The following is a 21,341-nucleotide window of genomic DNA, read 5'->3' on the forward strand; positions in this document are numbered from 1 at the left end:
CACTTATTTCCCTGAGCTGTTATAAGAGAAACGATGGGAGAAACTAATTTAAATTGGAAAGTTTTGCAAGGATCCATATTAGAGCCTTAATATTATCTTTATAGATGATCTTATTAGTTTTCTCATTGTCTACCACAAACTCCCAGAGCCTGTATTTGAACCGTGAAGCATGTCAATAACATATATCACAAATATCTTACAAATACTCTTAAGATTGAAATTATTTTCACTAATTAATACTACTTTGAAATCACCAGTCAAAACTTCCTGTCAAGGGTTAAAAACATCTTTAAATACACAAATCTCCATAATTCTCCTTTAAAGGGATTATCATTAGCCCTGCTCCAAAAACAAATCATCTGAACGGCCGTAAAACAATGTGGTTTGATAGGTGGAGCCAAGGCTATAAGACAGGTAAAATGATTCATTGACCATGGTGCTAAGTTTTATCTAGTCAGTATTTTTATAGGTTCTAAGATTAAAGGTCATATATCTTCCCTTAGATATGTCAACTATGGCATAATTTTGCCAGCTGGATGACAGATTATTGACAGGCATGTTGATAATTAAACTCTAGGTCTCTGTCAGTGGACTCAGTTTATGACATGTAGTGTCATCATGGAATAAGATCATTACCTACAAAGTGACAAGGTAAATGTTTTAATGAGAATCACTTGGATAACAGACTGGCTGACCAGGCTATATAAGATATCTGAAAAGATTACAACAAATGTAAAAAAATGAATAGGATATTTGATAAAGTGATCACATAATTTATTCATTTGTCATCAAATTATGCAAAATGGTGACATCTTTGTTTTTATTACAGGTTTATCACAGGTGACACCAGAGGATATATTCTCTTAAGTTTTTAAATGCACAATACCATATTGTTAACTATAAGCACAATGTTGTATAACAGATGTCTAGAAATTTTACACCTTGAAGAGCTGAAACTTTATCTGTTGAATGGTAACTCCTCAGTTTCCCCACGTCCAGCTCCTGGCAACCACCATTCTACTTTCTGTTTCTATGAGTTGGACTACTTTAGATTCCTCATTTAAGTGGAACCAGGCAGTATTTGTCCTTCTTTGACTAACTTATTTCACTTAGCATAACGTCCCCAAGATCTGAGATACTTGCTCTCCTGTACTCATGGCGGCATTATTCATCTAGAAAGTGGAAGCGACCTAAATGCCCCTCAACAGGTAAATGGATAAAGAAATGTGGTACATACGTACAATGGAATATTATTTGGCCTTAAAATAGACACATCTTTATTTATAACTTTAAATTTTTATTATGAAAAAGTTCAAACCAAAGAGCATGATGTATCGCCATGCTCCCAGCATTCTGATTCAATAATCATCAACCCGTGGCCAATTCTGTTTCATTTCTCCCCTTCCATACTGTAAGCAAACCCCAGGTGTCATATGATTTCATCCACTAATATTTCTTATGTATGCCTAAAAGGTAAGGACTATTTCATATACATAACCATAATACCATTATAACATCTAAAAAATAAGATAATAATCCCTCAATATCATTAACAATCTTGGAAGCTTCACATTTTCAATTGTTTATAAATGTTTAAAAATATGTATGTTTTACAGTTGTTTCTTTGAATCAGAACCCAGTTAAGACCCACCTTGCAGCTGATTGTTTATTTCTTCAGTCTCTATTAATTTATCAGTTCCCCTCTATCTTTCTTCTTCCTCCTTTCAGCTTAATTATTGAAGAAACTACAGCCTTTGTCCTGTTGTCTAGACATTGTCATTGTACCCACTAGTGCCATTTAATGCATTCTTCTGAACTCCAGAGTTCTTAAATTGGTAGTTGGATCTAACAGCTTGAGCAGAATCAAGGTTATTTTTTTTCCCTAGAATACTTCATAGATGTTGTAGTATTCTTACATCGGGGACACCAAATGACAACAGTGTCTACTTTTGTGATGTTCAGTCATTAATGATTGTTGCCTAGCTCCAATGATCTATTAGAAGTTTCATAATGGTGACTCTTCTATTACTTCTTCATTATTTTAGTTGGAATCCCTTTATAAAAAGAAATATCTCCTCTATCAATACCATAGGTAAGACAGGATAAAGGATTTATTTCTTCTTTTATTCACCAGTTTATTTACTAGTTTACCTTAATAATGACAAGTTAAGAGTCTTTGTTTTGTCTGTTTATTCAGTATTAAAACCTATTTTAAAACGTTTTACATGGTAAACACTTATAAAATACTGGGACTTTTTAAGAAAGTCAATGCACTGTATAAAGTTGTTGCTGTGGGCTTTGTATACCTTAGCCTTCCTAGGTAAATCTGTTCCAAATTAATAAAAGATAATCAAAGAGAAAATATAGAGATGGGCCATGTGTTACAGGTAGAGCTTTTCACTACTAAAGGATTGGGGAAACCTAAGGGGCTGAACCTGTCATAAAACTGAAGGCATCCTTCTGGGAGTCCAAATACTGAAAAGGCAGGAACCTACTTAGCTACCCATGACAAGAGGTATGAAAATGTTTTACCTCTTTACCTTGAAGATAAAAAATAAATAAGTAAATAAATAAACAAATAAATAAATACATAAATAAATAAAATGAAGAGGAAGAGAGGCCATGGTCAAAGCAAGGAAGACCCCGAGTGGCCCATGCTGGTTCATTGGGGCCCCTTCCTACTTCCTAATGTGCTCTTGGTGTCTGGCTGGCATACAGCCGGGTTCATGGCTGCATGTACCTGCATGTTGCAGGGGGTCAGAGAGGAGAACATTCTTCCATCTATGTGCTGCTGGCTTGCTGAGCTTCTTCAATGCCTTGCCAATGCTCATGGGATAAGCCCACCTCTGTAACTCGTTAGTCAAAGGTACTATCATCTGGCCTACTCTGCCTGTCCAACTGGTATCCGCTGTTTCTTCCACAGCCCCCCCCACCAGAGTGTCTATAGTCTAGAAGAAAAACAACCAAATTCCCTACTCTTCTCTGATCATACTTGAACTCCTCTTTCCATGTCTTGTTCATGCCGCTCCATTTCCCTATTTATCAAACTCCTTTCCACCAAATGTCACGTCCGATTCCTGCACCCTCGAGCCACAAGTACTAACTACCCCCTACCCCATGGTAGGTAGAATAATGCCCCCACGAAAATGTCCACATTCTAATCCCTGGAACCAGTGAGTATGTTCCCTCACACTGCAAGGAGGAATTAGGTTCCAGATGAAACGGTTTGCTAATCAGTTGACTTTGAAGTAGAGAAATTATCCTGGATCATCTGCATTGGATTCAGTGTAATCACAAAAGCCCTGAAAAATGGAAGAGGGAAGCAGAAGAGTAGGTCAGAGTGATGTGATGTGAGAGGGACTGGATTCATCACTCTGGTTTTGAAGATAGAGAAAAGAGACCACAGGTAACAAATGGGAGTGGCCTCTTGAAGATGAAAAATTCAGCAAGAAAATAGATTTTCCCCCAGAGCCTCCACAAGAGAACAGACATGCTGGCACCTGGGGTTTAACCCATGAGACCTGTTGGACTTCTAACCTAGAGAACTGTAAGATAATATGCATACATTGTGTTGTTTTAAGCCCCAAGGTTTGTGGTAATATGTTACAGCTGCCATCGAAAACTAATACACCATAGATTTTTGCTCACATGGCAGTTTGTGCCACTATTACAGCTGCATAGTTGTAGGCAGTAAATGTAGTGTATCAGAGTAAGATTACACCTGGATCCAAATTTCTGCCCTGCTATCTCTAAGTTGTATGATCTTGGGAAATTCAAGGCACCTCTCCAAACCTAACTCCATGTCAGATCATCTGTGTATAGCCTTCCTTTGCACATGGTTCCTGTCCTTTGAGGTATTTTTCATTATTATAAATAAATAATCAATCGAGTGCTTAATTAAATGTATGTGTCTCCCCTGAGATAAAGGTATCCCCAAGGGAAGGAGCCCTAATAGGATGTAAATTACTTGTATGCCTAACACAAAGCCCAGTGCTAAGCAAAAACAGATACATAGTTAAAAATATTTGTCAATTAAATGGATTTAATTAAGTGGATTTAAATTAAAAGGATAATTTAATTATCCTTGGGTGTGATGTAGAGAATACTACCCAATATAATATCAATAGATTCAAAAAGTAATAATGAATTCACTGCACCAGAATAATCCAGAGATTTAGAGACCATCACTCAAGAGATTTAATAATCTCCTCTTTTCAGCCCCCATTTTCTGAGTTATTTTGTTTACTCCCAAATCCCAACTGTTTTGCTTTCCTATCAAGGATGAATTTTCCTGTTAGATGTACCTAGCACTGATGGAGTCTTATATTATCTTCAATAGAATTAACATGTTTATGGTGTCCATGCTTTCTTTCTAAGAATGTGGAATAATTTTCCATTTGTTCAAATATGATTTTTATTTCATAAGTGTTTTAAGGGTTTCCTTATACCTTTTTGCACATTTGTCAACTTTATACTTTTCTCTTCCATTTTCAGTTGTAGTATTTCTACTTATTCAGAGCATTAAACCTTTACATTCTAATCTTCCACCTTCATTCTCCTCTTTATTCTCCTTTTAGATATACAATAAATATATGCAACAATACTCACTAGAAGTCCTTTTGCTAAAATTATCTCTTGATTAGATGAAGACTATTCTCTAGCAGATTCTTCAGAAAGACCCTATGTGTACAATATTCCCTGATTTCTTAATGGGTAAAATGGGTTTTCTATAGCTGTCAAAACTGAAGGACAACATAAAATCCCTTGGCTCACATTTTCTTCCTTTAGCTTCTTGAAAATGTTATTCTACTTTTGTGTGTTGTAAGCTACTGCTGACAATCTCTAGTCTGAGTTTTTGAACTTCTGATTTCTGTTTGTCTATCGTATCTTCAATTACTACTTTAATTATATTAAATTCATTTTGCAGTACTGTGTTACAATTTTACATTGCTTTAGGCTTTTTCTCAGGGCAGGACAGTTATCATAATCATACACAAATATTCCATTTTCTTTTCCTTTCTTTATTTTGTAAACAAGAAAATCCTCCTCACCATCTCATTTAGAGTAGGATAAGAGATGTTTCAGTATCAAAGTAAAAAGTTGCACAATTTCTTCCCATTATTACTGCATGGAAGCACCTTCACCTCTCTAACAACTTGATTTTCTCTCCCTGTGACTCAGACATCACTTTGCCATCAAAAAAACCCTCTGGCTGATTATCCATTACCTATTTTCAATTATTCTTTCTAATGCTGTCTTTAATATCGGAAACAATGCGAAACTGAGCATACATTCCTGAGCAGAATATAACTTGGCTCTATCTTACGAGCTGAGCTGTACATATCCAAAATCAATAACCTTAGATTCTTCCCCTATTCCCTAAGTTTTAAAGAAAAATTAGAATGCTGTAAATAAATGTGGTACCAGATGCACTCCAGCAAATGATAGCTCTTGGAATAGCATCTGAAATGACAATATGTACCCACTTGGAATTCAGAAATGAAAATGTCCCAGTGCCTTGCTTCATTACTGAAGAGAAATCAGCCTTATACCACAGCAATTGCCTGTTCCCACCAGCTGACAACGAAATGAATACGCTGTAGGAGCTGAGATGATTGTGGCATTAAACTTAGCAGTCTCTCCATGATCCTGCAAGATTGCTACTGAATCTAAACTAAATCAGTTCTGAGAAGAGTCTGTACAGAACTTGTTCATCGTTTAAAATCTGGAGGGGAAAAATGAGTGAAATCAAATGAGTTAGGGAATATATTACCAACGAAGAGACAGCTCAGGGATCTGTTTTAGATTAGGCTGAGAAAATAGATCAGAAATAGCCAAATAGCCTAAGGAGAGATGACATCATCCACGAAAGCCTGAGAGATTGTTTGATTATTGTCAACAGTAGCAATGATGGCAATAATAATGATCTGGTTGGTGATGGGTGAACATCAAACAATGCAACAGCAACAGCATTGCTATAAAAAGAGAAGCATAATATGGATTCCCTGGCTGGTAAGCTTGCATCTAAGTCACGTAGACTATGACCCAGAGCAGGGACCCTGAGGGAGAGAAGAGTAGATGCCTGAGACAAGGTGAACATCGGCACAAACCTTGACATTGGACAGAAACTGCAGGTCTTAGTCCTCTTATCGGATCTCTTGCTTACAAGGGTAATGAATCAAAAATTAGTCCCAAGGGTATTAGGAGTGGAAGGAGTTAGAGGGGGGAGAATGGTTAAGATCTGTGGGAAAAGCTTTCTGAATATGATATCTCATTTCATATTCAAAACAATGCAATCAATTCGATATTATGGTTTCCATTCTACATGAGAAGTAATTGAGATCTGGAGAAGGTAAAATTGCCCAAGTGCCAGGTAGTGAGGAGAGCAGGAGGCTGGCTGGAAATCCAATGAAATAGAGTTGCAACACTCTGTACTGAGGATCTTGTGAAGCTGGATAAGGAGATGAAACGGAAAATGATGGAGGGTGTGATCTCCCCAAGGAACTTCCTCATCTACGTGCTCCTGATGCAAGTCACCCATTTCACGTTAAAGAAACTAGACAGCACGTGTCTAGTAAAGACGGTAGCACACATGAACGTATGACATGAAGAACCTGGTTACACTTTCTACTTCTACCTGCAAATGAACAGGTCTGGAGAGATGTAAGAAACTCGTTCATTCAATGTACATAAAAATCCTACTTGTTAAGACTAACTTTTGCTCTGGTAACTAACAATAATAACTGAAATATAAAACTATTTATGAAGTACAAAAAAACTTCTGTGGTCACAATGCACCTTCTATCTGTGATATTCAGCCTCTATGGATGCTGATAAAATTAAACATGATGCCAAACTCCATTTTGCAACAACTATAATTACAAGAGAATTATGTCTGAAATTGCACTGTCTTGTAAGTCATTTCTAGTTACTTTTTTTTTTTAAGTGTGTTTTTCCAGGACCCAACAGCTCCAAGTCAAGTAATGGTTTCAATTTAGTTGTGGAGGGTGCAGCTCACAGTGGCCCATGTGGGGACTGAACTGGCAATCTTGTTGTTAAGAGCTTGCGCTCTAACCAACTGAGCTAACTGGCCACCCCTGTTTACTTTTTAACGTCAGTCCAGACTGTATTTTTGAAGAGCCTCTTACAATTAGCTTTTGTGAAAGCATACAACCATAATGACATTCAAGCACAAGACCATTAGTCTACGTTTTTAACAAATGCATGAATTTTTTTTAAGCTTGATTCAATTACTGAGAAATATGATGAAACATCCCATGATGTTTTGGAGTTGTCTATTTCTTTTGTAGAGCTATCAATTCTTGCTTGATAGATTTTGAAGTTTTGTTTTTCAATACATCTAAGTTTAAAATATGGTGAATTAGTAGTTTTAAAAATTATATTGTGACCTTGTTTATCTTTAATGATGCTTTTTTGCCTTAAAGTATTCTTTCTTTGTATGATGCTAATGGAAGCATATCAATGTTCACCTTTTAGGAATATCTTTTGCCATCCTTTGACTTTTAAATTTCCCTTGTATGATACTAAGTACACTAGCTTTTGTTCAGTTAGAGATATCTTTTTCTACTCTTTGCTTTTCAGAATTTCTGGATCATTATGTTTCGGATGTGCCTTTTATCAATAAGATATAGCTGAGTTTTTTATTATGTTTTTATTCCATATCTTCTCATTATACATTTTGAGAATTATGTACCACATTCCTATTCTTTTAGTAGTTATCTTGAACTTTTTATCAAGAACATTTAGCTTCTTCAAGTCTGAAATCAATATACTTATCAACCTCCCAAACAATGCAAAGATCGTAGAATTCCAAACACGTCTGTCCTATTTGATGTTTTTGAGCATTTCAGTTCTTTGTGGTTTTCCTTCTGTCCCATAACACAGCATTGTTTTTGTTGTGTTCTAGTTTGTTTAGCAAATTCTATGCTCCTCATTTCTTTTTCATGTCAGATCATTCCTCTGAGATCACTCTCATTTCGTCTGAAGTATACCTTTAAAATTCCTGTAGTGAGGATTGTTTGAGGACATTCTTTTCCACAATAATGTTTCTCTTACATAATTTTCTCTGTTACAGTTATTGACATCAGAAAATTAACATGGATATAAAACCATCATCTAATCTTGTATCTTATTCAAACTTTGCCATTTATCCCATAATGTCTGTTATGTGCCCTTTGTCTCCTTCAAGCTGGAACCTTAATCATTTTTCATGAGTTTGCCATTTTTTAACAGGACAGGCCAGTTATCTTATAAAAATATCCTTCAACTTGGGTTTGTCTGATGGTTTCTCATGATTAGATTCAGGTATCACCTTTAGAAGCAGTGACACAGAATTAATATTGTATTCTTAGTGCAGCATATCAGCAGACACACGGTTTTGCTTTGTCCCATTTCTGGTTATGTTAACTTTGATTATTTGATTGAGGTGGTGTCTGCCATGTTTCTCCACCATAAATTTATAAATTTTCCTTAGCAAGTAAGTACTTGCTTGTTAGTAAACTCTTAGCTTTTATGATTAAATAATCTATTTTTATTTCTTAGTACTTCAATGGAAACTTTAAGGTTTTTTTTCCCCCAAATGGCAAAATGTAAGCTGGACATATTTGGAAAATAATCGTAAAGCAGAAAAAGAAATACATTTAAGTATTGGAATAGAAATTCGGGGAATTCCTAGCTAGATTCCTCAAAATATCTAAGCTACGAATAAGATTTTAATAAGGAATTTTGAAAGAACAGAAGAATATCCATATAGGTGCTTTCAGAAGAAAACACGTTCATCAACTCTCTCAACCTATATAACACCTGTGCAGAATCTTATAAAATTTTTCCTAAGTTTTTCTTTCAGGTAATAAAAATGTATTTTCCTAAGATAATACGTTGAATACTTGCATAATTTACTTTCTATATTTTTAATCACCTCAAAAATGTTTTTAAAACTGGTAAATTCACTTTGACAAATTCATTCTATAGAGTTTCAATTTATACATAGGTTAATTTTTTATCATTTCAGAAACAACCTATTACTGTTTTCTTGATTTAATCTTCTTTTAATGGTTCTTGATTTCTTGGCCCAGTTACTTCACAGAACATGTTTTTTTTTTATTACAAACAGATCAGCTTTCTTTACCTAAATTTACTTTTCTCTAGTTTTATTGAATAGTAATCTGAAAATATATTCTTCAAATTTTCTGGATTTTGAATTTATGTGGATCTTCTTTGTTTTCTGTTATATTGACAATTTTAGCATGTAAACAATCTGTACTTAGATATGAATAATCCTTGTTTATAAATTTTGATAAATATCAATCCTTTCCAATCACTGATTGTTCATTTTCTCTATGTTCTTGCTTTATTCTGAATTAGACACAAATAGTAATGAGCTAAAATCAATAGTCTATTGAGTATTACTTGGGTTCAAATCTTAGGCCCACTATTAGCATGCGATCAAGCTACCCAGACATTCGGTGCTTCAGTTTCATTACCTGGAAAATGTAAATAATAACAGTATTTACTTCATAGGGTGTCTGTGAGGATTAAATATTTAAGAGATGCACTTAAAACATGAACATAAAATCAGTACTGTACAAATACTAGCTATTACTGCCATATTTGCTTTAAATTCTACTTAAAATTTACATTCTTTTTTTCTTATTTTCCCTATTAAACCATTTATTTTTAATGTTTCCACTTTAGTGGTATGTCATAGTAATAAAGATCACTGTATTTTACTCTTCATTTATATACAATACACTATTTTTGGTGAGTGATTTAGGCATCATCATTCACATAAATACTTGCTATACTAGTCCTATCATCTGTCATTCTGTATTTGCTTTATTTTAAAGTTACACTTTGGGGGTGTGTGTGGAGGGGGCGGGTGTCTATTGTCTGTGATCGCATTTGTTATCTAAACTTTTTATGTGTTAGTTTTGTAACATTAGAACTTTTATTATGCTACTTCTGAAAACGTATTTAAAAAATAAAATGGACTTACCCACCACAACTATTTCCGAGTTAATCATTGATTTTGTCTCATAAACAATGTTGATCCCTTTTGCGAAAGAAGAATCAGTTCCCATTTTGGGCTTTCCCACCTTGCTTCCTCTGATCCCTTCTCCCTTAGTCTAATATGAAGACACATTTTAGTGGGGTGAAGGAGAGAGTTGAATTGAGTCCAGGTTTTGGTCTAACAATTAATTAATCAACTACATTCCTCCCTTTTCCTAGTTTTATAATTTCTTCTTGTTCCACATTCTCTGCTCTCTCAGCTCACCATTTTTATTTTTGTTTACTTAAATTTCTGCAGAAAAAAAAAATCGGCACTTTATGAAAAAACAGCAGCTGTTTTCACGTTATAGGGAGAGACAGAGACTACTGTTTTGTTCAGGAAAACATTCCAAAGCAAGGCCTCTTCTGGAAGGAGAGTGGGGATTTAGACTAACTAAATTGCTCTAATAAATAATAAGAAATACAAAAAAAAATATTTGTAGGCTCAGTAGCATCTTCGCAAAGATATGATTTTGAGCTGGAGGATGTAGAAGGATTGAGGAGTCAGGAACTGGGTGAGAGACATGAGAGAGAAGTGATATGAAAGAAAGGAAACTGCTCTCGGGCAGCATGGGCCTCAAAAGCTAAGGGATGGGGCTAGGAACTCTTTGTGAAAGCAGAGATGATAGCCCTTGGGATCAGGGATTCCTGATATCCAATTTAGAGTGGCTTTGCTTTCTTAAAATTCCTTCAGATTCAGTGTGGTCATTACCTATTAGAGCCCAGTATTTGCTGAGATCTGGAGGATGACAGGGGGCCATTTTGTTGTGAAGTTGACCTGACTAGTAGCTGCACAGAGTGGTACAGAGATGGGCAGATATGTCCAAGAAGCCCTAATAAGGGTCTGTAGCAAGAGAGGAGAAGTGATTGCTCCACACATGTACCCCCATGTCTTACAAACACTATGGGAAATGTGACTAGATTTCCTGCAGTCTACCATAATGGCAGCTGGATTGTAAAACAAACCCATGGAGAATAGAAAAAATTTTAAAAACTATGGTTATATATAAGACAGGTATTTTTTGCCCAGGGTCATACATAAGTCCTTAACAGATTTCTAATTTGAGAATTTTCTTTTTAAAAAGAAACTTTAAAAACTGTGTAAAACACCCTCTACTACAGTAATGGTTTTACACATTTTGGAGTTTGAGATCTCTTTGAGAAAAACGGTATTTTTGTTTCATTATCTTTTCACCAGAAAAATGCATCTGCTTTCACACATACACAATTTTGTCTAAAATTTAACCCTTGTTAAAAACCCAGCGACTTAGATTATTCTTTCTTCTCCATTAAAACTTAGTAATTTTACATGGCAATTAGTTTCTGTTTGCTATTTTTTTCATGTCACAATGAGCACTTTCAATTTCTGGTCTCATTTTATTTTCAAGTTGCATTCCTCCCCAACAATACCCTTGATGTTGATTGTCTTATTTACTCTATTTCCACCAACTTCTATTATTTCTATTCATCTGTCTTCTTGTATGTCGTCTTCTCTCACATTCTCTTGGTATAATTGTGTTCCTCAAAGCTGTCTTTTATGAGCTGTTCTAGAAATTCCATGAGGGTAAGGGGTAGAATTATTTTCTTCTTTACTCCACCCTCAGCATCTTGCACAGAAGCTGGGTGTGGTTGACACTATTTCAATAACTGTTTGCCAAATAGAATTGAGTTTTACTAGTCTGATACTTTGCAGCATGCATTCTTCCTGTCTCCAATAATTATTAAACTTGTTAAATAGCAGAATATAATCTGTTTAGATTTGCCGAAGAATGGCTAAAAAGTCTTTTATAAATATTCATGGATTTCTTGTGAATATGTGACCACAAAGTGGTTATCCAAACAAGGCCAGTTTTGAGAGAGGGGAGCATTAATATTTATGCCAATGCCAGGCAGGATATGTAGTCATCTTGCCTACCAGGTGTTAAAGTCATCAAACAAAGAAGCCATTAAACTGAGGTGGTTCCAATGCTTTGGTAGCCTACATATGCAAACCAAAACCAAAGCCAGGCTCAATTCCTGTAAATGCCTCAAGGATGAGAAGAACAACCGATCACAAACAGCCAACTAAGTTTTTCCAAATAACACAACCATTTAAGCAATAGCCAGTCAAATAATTTCCTAGTTTTGCTTCCACGTCTTCTCTATAAAAACCTTGCCCCTAGTTCCTGCCGTGGAGTGCTCCTACACACTTCTGGTTTGGAACTACCAAATTCAAATCAGTTTTTGCTCAAATAAACTCTTAACAATTTTAATATGCCTCAGTTTATCTTTTAACAAAAGAAAATTATTTCACGGGTAAGGTTGATATTATGATCTGAATTGTGTACTCTTCCACCTCCCAAAATTCATTAACGGAGTGCTAACCCTTTGTACCTCAGAATGTGACAGTGTTTGGAGATAGGGCCTTGAAAGAGGTAACTAAGGTAAAATGAGGTTCTGTGGGTGGGCCCTCATCCAATCTGACTGGTGTCCTTATAAGAAGAAGAGATTAGGACACAGACAAGCACTGAGGGAAGACCTTTTGAAGACAAAGGGAAAAGATAGATATCTACAAACCAAAGAGAGGTCTCAGAATGAAACCAGCACTGCACACACCTTGATCTTGCAGTTCTACCCTCCAGAACTGTGAGGAAATAAATTTTTGCTGTTTAAGCCACCAAGTCTGTGGGATCTTACAGTATTTGTCCTTTTGTGACTGGTTTATTTCCCATAGCATAATGTTCTCATGATTCATCCATATTGTACCATGTGTCAGAATTTCCTTCCTTTTTAAGGCTGAATGATAGTCCATTGCATGTATATACTATTTTGCTTATCTAATCATCCCCCAATTCACACTTGGGTTGATGGGCAGGAATTTTTATTTGTTTGGTTCACTGCCATATCCCTAGCACGTAGAAAAGTTTCTGGCTTATATTAGGTGTTCAGTGATTGTTAAATAAATGAATGGTTGACAGTTAAATGCGTGGTCTTGATTATACTTGTGGCAGCATAATGTCCATTGAATAAATTGTAAATCTGATTATACTTGTGGCAGCATAATGTCCATTGAATAAATTGTAAATCTTCGTATGAGTCGGCTTCTGGGTTACCTATGTCTTCTCATCTCTTATGATCTCCCACTCTATCTTTTCTTTCTTTTACTCTCTCTTCAATATCCATTCTATTGACTCTTGCCCACCTTTTTCTATTCAGTCTCTCAGACAAAATCAATAAAATGCTACAACATTCATGTAGAAATGCCAGATGGAGGTGGGGTTGATTGATCCAGTAAACACTATTCAAGCATCTACCTTGTGCTGGCATCGAAACCATCACCCTTACGATTGGCGACTCAGATCTGAATTTAGGACCTTAACTTCCTATCGTTAAAATGCTGAGCATTACACAAATGACGTTCAGGACTTCAAAGTATTTCTGTAATTTAAGCAATACACAGTAGTAAATATATTTTAAAGATAATAACCCCTCAAAATAGTAATAAAGCTTAATGTCTACAGTTATCCAAATTAAAGTACCTTTGAAGTACCTTTAAAGTACCTTTTTATATCCTAAAAATATAACTGAAAGAAATCCACTTCAATCCCAGGTCAAATGAGGTTGGACACATTGATGGTAGGTTGGTGATAGAGCAATTTGCAAGGCCTAGAGTTAAAAATGATTGAAGGTATATTATTCAATTTTTCTGAAATTGCTTGCTGGCTAAAGTCTAGTGTATTTTGTTTCGGGTCTAACTGGATGTTATAAACACCCAAAGATGGGAATTTGTAATGTCAACACTGACAGAACAATAGCTCTGTGGGGCCCAACTATTAAATCCTCCAAATGAATTTCTTGTTTTGTCTCTTATTTTGTTACGTTTCAACACTATAACTTACCAAAAATTAATAATCATAATCATAATAAAGGTTTTCTTGTCTTCCTTTCCTGGGCCTAGAAATATCATTTTATGTCATATCTCCTTGTTCTAAAACAAAACCAAGAGACCAGAGCACTGCAACTTTTCTGATTCCCAGATTCCTTAAACAAGGCCTATCTTCATGTGAGCACAGCGAATAGAAAGTAGTCATGTTCCGTCACTCATGTCAGCATTCAAGCCCTTTTGGATTTGATATTGGCTGTGGCAGATTCCATAAATTTACAGTCATTTCACTGAAAGTACATCACACCACATCAGTGTTTTAAAACTACAGAACTACATGAACTACAGAAGAGGGTCTCAAAGTACAAAGCAGCTATAGTATGCAGATCAGATAGAAACAAAATCATATGGGCTAGTGATTAATTATGCTTGCTAACAAATAACCATCCATTTAATCAGGCTGGACAGTTGCCTACATAAAGCCATTAGAGGATCCCCAAAGTGCCCTTCCTTTCCCCAAAATATTGCGCTCATATATTGTCATTTCACCAACATTCTTCTCTCCTACTTAGCTTGAAATTACCACCATCTCTTTTGGGCTATACAACTAACTAGTTATTTGCTTAAAAGTACTATTAAAGTGTATCAAGTAGTTGAAAGAGGTAAAAAAAAAAAAGTCCTCTTCATCATTAGCATGAATTATTATGTGAAATTAACTCACAACATCAGAAGTCCTAGAGAGACTGAGGGAAGTAGGATACTAACAGGTTGACACAAAGTGAACTTGAAATATCTGAATATCTGAAACTGCTAAAAACATTTACTAGTATTTTTTTTTAACATTAACCATTTGTTCTTGTTTCCTATAACCTGGTAAATTTGTACGTGAATGCGGGACATAGGATATGAAAAATTCTAGAGACATTTAGGCAGTTAGGGTAAGGAAAATTCACCTTTATCCAGTCTGAAGTTGAAATTGAGCTAGTTTGAAGCTGAGTTTAGTCTGAATGTAGGCTGATCTACATTTCTGCTTTGTCATTACTATAAAAGAGTAACTATTTCAGAGTTACAATTGAAATCCTAAATCGTTAATTAGGTTATGATCTCTAACTTTCACTTTTGTCTCCCAAGCTCTGGTCAGATTTCAAGCTTCTCAACCCTAAAAGTTGGCAAATGCCTGGAAGGAAAAAGTAGCAATGAATGTTGTACTCATTTACTTTTCTTCCTTTCTTTTTAGTGATATGGCCCTCCAATCCATACTGCCTTGGAGTCTCTCCGACGTCTTCAAACAGATAATATGTGATGTGTGGTGTGGTGGTGGTGGTGGTGTGTGTGTGTGTATTTTAATACAGCCTTTAAATTTTCCAGTTTTTCTCACAAGGATAATTCACTGCTAAAACCCAGTGCCCTAGCTGGAAGCAAAAGTCTTGGTGGGTATTTGGAATTAACATGTCATACCAAAGGAGAAACCATGGAAAAGGAAAGAAAGAATAAGCTTTCATATTTTTACATTGTTTTTTTAAACCTGTGGAAGTTGCTTTTCTATTCATTACATAACATCTTCTCAGACTCCTCCTCATGGTCTTACCACACTGTTCTCCCTCTGAGGACCAATCCTACAAAAATATCAAGGCTGCTTTAACACTTTCTCAGCTATAGTGAATCATTGTCCTGTTTTTCAAATCTTTCATTCATCCCTATTGTGTGGCCTCTGGAATTCTCTTTGAAGAAACCTATAAAAAATAAGTATTGAAATTTTCCGTTCAAGATGGCAGAGCAGGTAAATGCTGTGCTTACCTCCTCTCACAACCACATCAAAATTAAAACTAAACTACAGGACAACCATCATTGAGAATCACCTGAAATCTAGCTGAACCAAAGCCCTACAACGACAGACATTCAGAAGAAGCCACCTTGAGACTGGTAGGAGGGGCAGAGATGGAGAACCAGCTGGTCCCACATGCGTGTGTGACCATTAAAACTAGGGAGGGATAACTCAGCTGCAGAGGTCCCCCCACCCTGGTGGAACAAGATGTTCCAGCCCCACACCAGGCTCCTCAGCCCAGAGTTCCAGTGCCTGGGAGAGAAGTCCCCATAACTTCTGGCTGTGAAAACCAGAGGAGATTGTGACTGAGTGAAATGAAGGCGGCTGGAATCCAAGATGTTGCTCTTAAAGGGCATGCACATGGACTTACTCACTGATGAATTCACTGACTCTGAACTAGAAGAGTCACCAGGGACATATGGGGAGCAGCTGAGTTGTCTGGCTGCAGAGCGAGGGCTGGAAGGGCAACTTTCTCCTGGATGGAGGCGCTAGCGGAAGCCATTGTTTCTTTGCTGAGCCCTCCCCCCTTCTCGGCGTGCAGACACACATGGCCGCCATATCTGGGTCTCCATCAACCTGGCTAACACGATGATTCCCTGAGACCCCAACCCACCCAACTTCTGGGCCCACTCAAGCCAATTCCAGTGGCTTTTCCATACAAACAGCCTGTATTGGCTCATGCTCTGGACTTTTCTAAAATTTCTCAAAGATTCACAAAACCCAAACAAGTAGCATCTGGCTTCAACATGCCCTGTACTTCTGGCTCAGCAGCCGTAAGTCCAGCACTAGCAGCAGCCAGCCTCAGTTTGTGGATTGGCCTCTCCCAAGCACCTCCAGCACAGCTGGTTTCTATCTCCAGATTGCTTTGGGGCTAATGCCAGGTGGATCCACAAAGGGCACAGACTGTGGCTGTACTTGGCCTGCAGTGGGAACAGCTTCAGACTGAGCGGAAGCGTTACCCAGCTGCCTCAAAGGATGACACACCCAAAAGGCACACTTGACAGGCTCCAGAGCCCTGCTAAAGCAAACCCTGCTCCACAGGGTCAGCCCCTGCATCACAGATTCTCCACTGTAGTCAAAGTCAGTTCTCACAACCAATCAGCCCAAGAGTCAATCCCTCTCACTGATGTGCAAACAGCAAACAAGACTCAACTACAACAGGAGGGTGCACATGACCTACACAAGCGACACACCTGGAGCACCCGGCTCTGGTGACCAGGGAGACTGCACCACGGGGCTCCATAGAACACCCACTATGTAAGGCCACTCTACTAAGACCAGGAGACATAGTAGCCCTACTTAATACATAGAACAAACACAGGAAGGCAACCAAAATGAGAAGACAAAGAAACATGTCCCAAATAAAAGAGCAAAGCTCCAGAAAAATAACTAAACAAAATGGAGACAATCAATCTACCAGAGGCAGAGTTCAAAACATGGATTATAAGAAATATTCAAAGTGATGAAAAGCCAGGACCTACAACCAAGAATACTGTACCCAGCAAAGCTATCATTTAGGATTGAAGGACAGATAGAGAGCTTCCCAGACACAAAAAGATAAAGGAGTTCATCAGCACCAAACCAATACTACAAAAAATCTTAGAGGGATTTCTCTGAGAGGAAAAAAAAAAGTAAGAATAATAAAATGGCAATAACTACATATTAACAATTACTTTCAATGTAAATAGGTTAAATATTCCAATCAAAAGATAGGGTGGCTGAATGGATAGGAAAACAAGGGTCTTACAATGCTGCCTACAAGAGACTCACTTTAGATTGAAAGACACACACAGACTGAAAGTAAAGGGATGGGCAAAAGATATTTCATAAAAATGGAAATTAAAAAAAAAAAAGCTGGGGTAGCAATACTTATACCAGACAAAATCAAAATAGACTTTAAAACAAAGTCTATAACAATAGACAAAGAAAGACCTAGAATCCAACTTCTGCATATTTATCTGAATAAACCCAAAACGCTACTTTGAGGGGACGTGAGCATCCATATGTCCATTGCAGCACTGTTTACAATGGCCAAGATGTGCAGGCAGCCTGGGTGTCTGTCAATGGATAAATGAATAAAGAGGAGGTGGTACATATATACAATGGACTATTGCTCGGCCAGGAAAGGGAATGGTTTCTTGCCTCCTGCAGTGGCATGGATGGACCTGGAGGGTATTGTGCTGAGTGGATATGTCAGACAATGAAAGAGAGATGCAATCTGATTTCACATGTATGTGGAATCTAAAGAGGAAAATAAGCAAACAAACAAAACAGAAACAAACTCACAGATACAGAAAACATATTGATGGTTTCCAGATGGGAGGGGGTTTGAGGGTGTGTGAAAAAGGGAAAGGGATTAAGAAGTACAAATTGGTTGTTACAAAGTAGTCATGGGGATGTAGGAATATAGCATAAGGAATATAGGCAGTAATATTGTAATAACTATGTATGGTGTCAGATGAATACTAGATTTATTGGGGTGATAGATGGGAGGGGAGATGAGGGGCAGGGTGAGAAAGGTGAAGGCACTAAGAAATATGTACTGATAGTTACAAAATAGTCATGGGAACGCAAAGTAATCTAGGGAATACAGTCAATAATAAGGTAACAACAATATATGGCACCAGGTGGGTACTAGTCAGGGAGATCACTGCTTAAATTACATAAATGTCTAACCACTATGTTGTACACCTGAAATTAATATAAAATAATACTGAATGTCAAGTGTAATTGAAAAATTTTAAAAGGGAGAAAAAGGTGAAGGGGAATAAGAGGTTCAAATTTCCAGGTACAAAACGAGTAAGCCATGGGTATGTAACGTACAGCGGGGGAAATGTAGTCAGTAACATTGTGATTGCATGGTACAATGTCAGGTGGTTGCTGGACTCATCATAGTGATATTTCTTTAGGTATATAAATGTTGACTAACTATGGTATACACCTGAAACTAATATAATATTGCACGTTAGCCATAGTTCAATAAAAATCTTTAAAAAATAGTAGGTACTAATCTTTAAAAGAAGAAAGAAAGAAGTATTGTCCTGATAATTTTGAACAGATAACTATAAGCTGTTGTTCTTTCACAAGCTTGGAAAAAATCATAAACCCATAGCATTGGAAGGGACCTTAGAGAACAGTCCAGTCTTTGATGAAGAAGCCAACTTGCCCCAGGTCACACACTGCATAGAGGAAGGAACAGTAAGTGTCTTCTTACTGTGCAGCACTCTTTCAACAATATTCTGTTGTTTGCAGTAGATAAGTTACTTCATGGGAATGTTTGTATAAGACTTGGAGGAATCTGCAGCTCTAATTCTTCTCTCCCACGAGAACGTGAGAAAAGACCTTTATGGTTGTTGCCTATAAATCTCATTCACTCCACCCCGTACCCTAAACTTTCTCTTTCAGATAATGGTGTCGGGTGTCAAAAGATGACCATGATTTTCAAACTTGCATGTTACAGTATATGAGGGTATTGTTTTAAGCCAGTTTCCCATGAAACAGACATGTGCATGCAGAAGTTTATTAGGAAAGTTTGTAAGGGAGTGTAAGGGGAAGGATTGCGCAGAGGGAAGATTTAAGCTAAATGAAGTCACAACAAAGGCTCCCCGTCTCATGTGGGCGTTCTGAATAGGGATGATGCCCTGAGACTTGCCCTGCCTTGAGGCCAGGGGGTCAGCTCTTTATGCCCCTACCCAGACACATCAACCACTCATTTGATGCAGACTGACCTCAGGGAAAGGGCATAGCCTTGAGTAGGTGGCTTTCATTGGCTAAGGACATTTCCTGGAAGGGGAACCCCAGCAGCATGCTACAGCACCTACGACAGGATCTTAATGAAACAGAAATCTATAACAAGGCAAAACGAAAAGGAAGTAATCATAAATAGAATCTAAACAAACTAAAATGTATCTGTATTTGTCTCTCTGTTGGGCTTTTCTTAAAAAAAAACAGCAGATAGCAACAGTCTGAAAGTGAAATAACCTGAGAGGTTTATTTATAAACATTTTGCACTTGTTAACAACGAGGGGACATCAAGGAGAAATACAAATGCCACGTTCATCTGCCCAGAGGGAAGCTAGCAGAGTCCAGGTGATTGCTTCCTACAGGGCACATGCATTGCTTTCACTTTCTTTGTGCAAGCTATACTGAGAAGCAGAGCAGAATAATGATTCTGAAGTCAAAGAAACTAAAAAGGACATATCCTTCCCCAGTCATGCACATCACCATATTTGGAGCTGAATAAATGATCACTTAATAAGAACAGTCACTGTAGAATCAAAAAAGGAATGTTTGTAGTCATTCAGAAATGACTGCAAGTATCCATTAATGCATGTAATGAAAGGAATTAATGTTCTTCAATAGAAGAGCTATCATGTCAATGTCCTCATTGAATTAGCTTAAAAGCATGAACCAAGCACATCATTTCTAATACTGTCAGATTCCAAATGTTTGAAGACATAAGGATCAATAAGGAAAATTTTAATGATTTATTTACAGGTTTTTTTGTTTTTAAAGTCCAACTCATGAAAGAAGCTACATAAAATTTATACACATTTTCAACTTTCTCAGCTGTCTTTCTTCCACTCAAGTTGAAAACGAAAGTAAGTTTTTATTGCCATCTTGAAATTTTAAAGCGTATCTCTTATTAGTCCTCAAATTAGCTTCATTTGGGTGTGGATGTGTGCGTAGTTATTCTTAGAAGTCATGTTGAACAGGTGATTCCTTGAGGTCATTATGTTCTCAGCGAGAATGAAGAAAAAAATATTTCTGTGTGAGAACATCAAATAAGAAATTAAGGATCAATTTGAAGGAAGGAAAAAAATCTCCTATTAATTTGTGACTCCATTAACCTGCCTGAGAATCCTGACTTTTTATACCCAGTCTAATCCAGAAAAAAACTTGGTGATTGGAGGACAATTCAGCCATCTGATTTTCTCATATGTGATTCAGGGAATATTTCAAAGCAACACCTGATTTTAGATATCTTCCCCTAAACAAGCTCCCAAAGTTTTTCCCTTTTAATCTGTCCGGAAATACGCTCTATTGGAAGAACTAATGGGAACGCTGTCACCAATGAACATGATACGTGGAAGAAGGCCCAGGCGTTGGGGTAAATATCATACACTTAGTATCCTGTATGAATTTGATGATTAGACATTTGTTTTGTTGTTAACACAGAGAAATTGGCAAATTATATGCTGAAGAATCCTAAGGAGATGATAGAGCAAAGTAGCTACTTTTCAGATGGTAAGGAAGGACTATAAAAAGACTGGCAGAGAAGGGCGGTGGCATTTGAAGCAGGAAGCCTGGGAATACTTGGCCAGGAGATATGGTCAATAACATAAAGCCATATGTACGCCTGGATGGCATAGTTTTTCGGGTGCCAAGTCTGTTAGCTGGCTTTCTATTTCTAATGCTCCTCAAATAATAACTTCCTCTGACCTACGCTGTAGGTTCCTTGCACCTTTTCATACTTTTGTATTTGAGAATGTTAACATGCTTCCAGTTCCTTTTACTTCTTAGCTCTGAAGACTTATTTATTCCCAAGGACCACACTAAGAAGTAAAAAATTAAAATGTTCCCACT

The 21,341-nt window shown here is 37.0% G+C and overlaps 1 protein-coding gene across 2 annotated transcripts in view; it reads right to left on the reverse strand.

Moving 5' to 3' along the window:
* IQUB (IQ motif and ubiquitin domain containing) overlaps positions 1 to 21,341 on the reverse strand; it is a 196,249-nt gene that overhangs the window by 39,438 nt on the left and 135,470 nt on the right. Inside the window, exon 15 of one of the 2 annotated variants that reach the window (XM_081038566.1) lies at positions 20,429 to 20,522. The exons of the other annotated variant lie outside the window; for it this stretch is intronic. The gene's annotated coding sequence lies outside the window, so the exon portion shown is untranslated. Of the gene's footprint in view, positions 1 to 20,428; positions 20,523 to 21,341 lie in introns of those variants that run through there. 2 annotated transcript variants of the gene reach the window in all.

The sequence above is a fragment of the Rhinolophus hipposideros genome, assembly GCF_964194185.1.
Source record: "Rhinolophus hipposideros genome assembly, chromosome: 25".
NCBI classification, from domain to species: Eukaryota; Metazoa; Chordata; class Mammalia; order Chiroptera; family Rhinolophidae; genus Rhinolophus; species Rhinolophus hipposideros.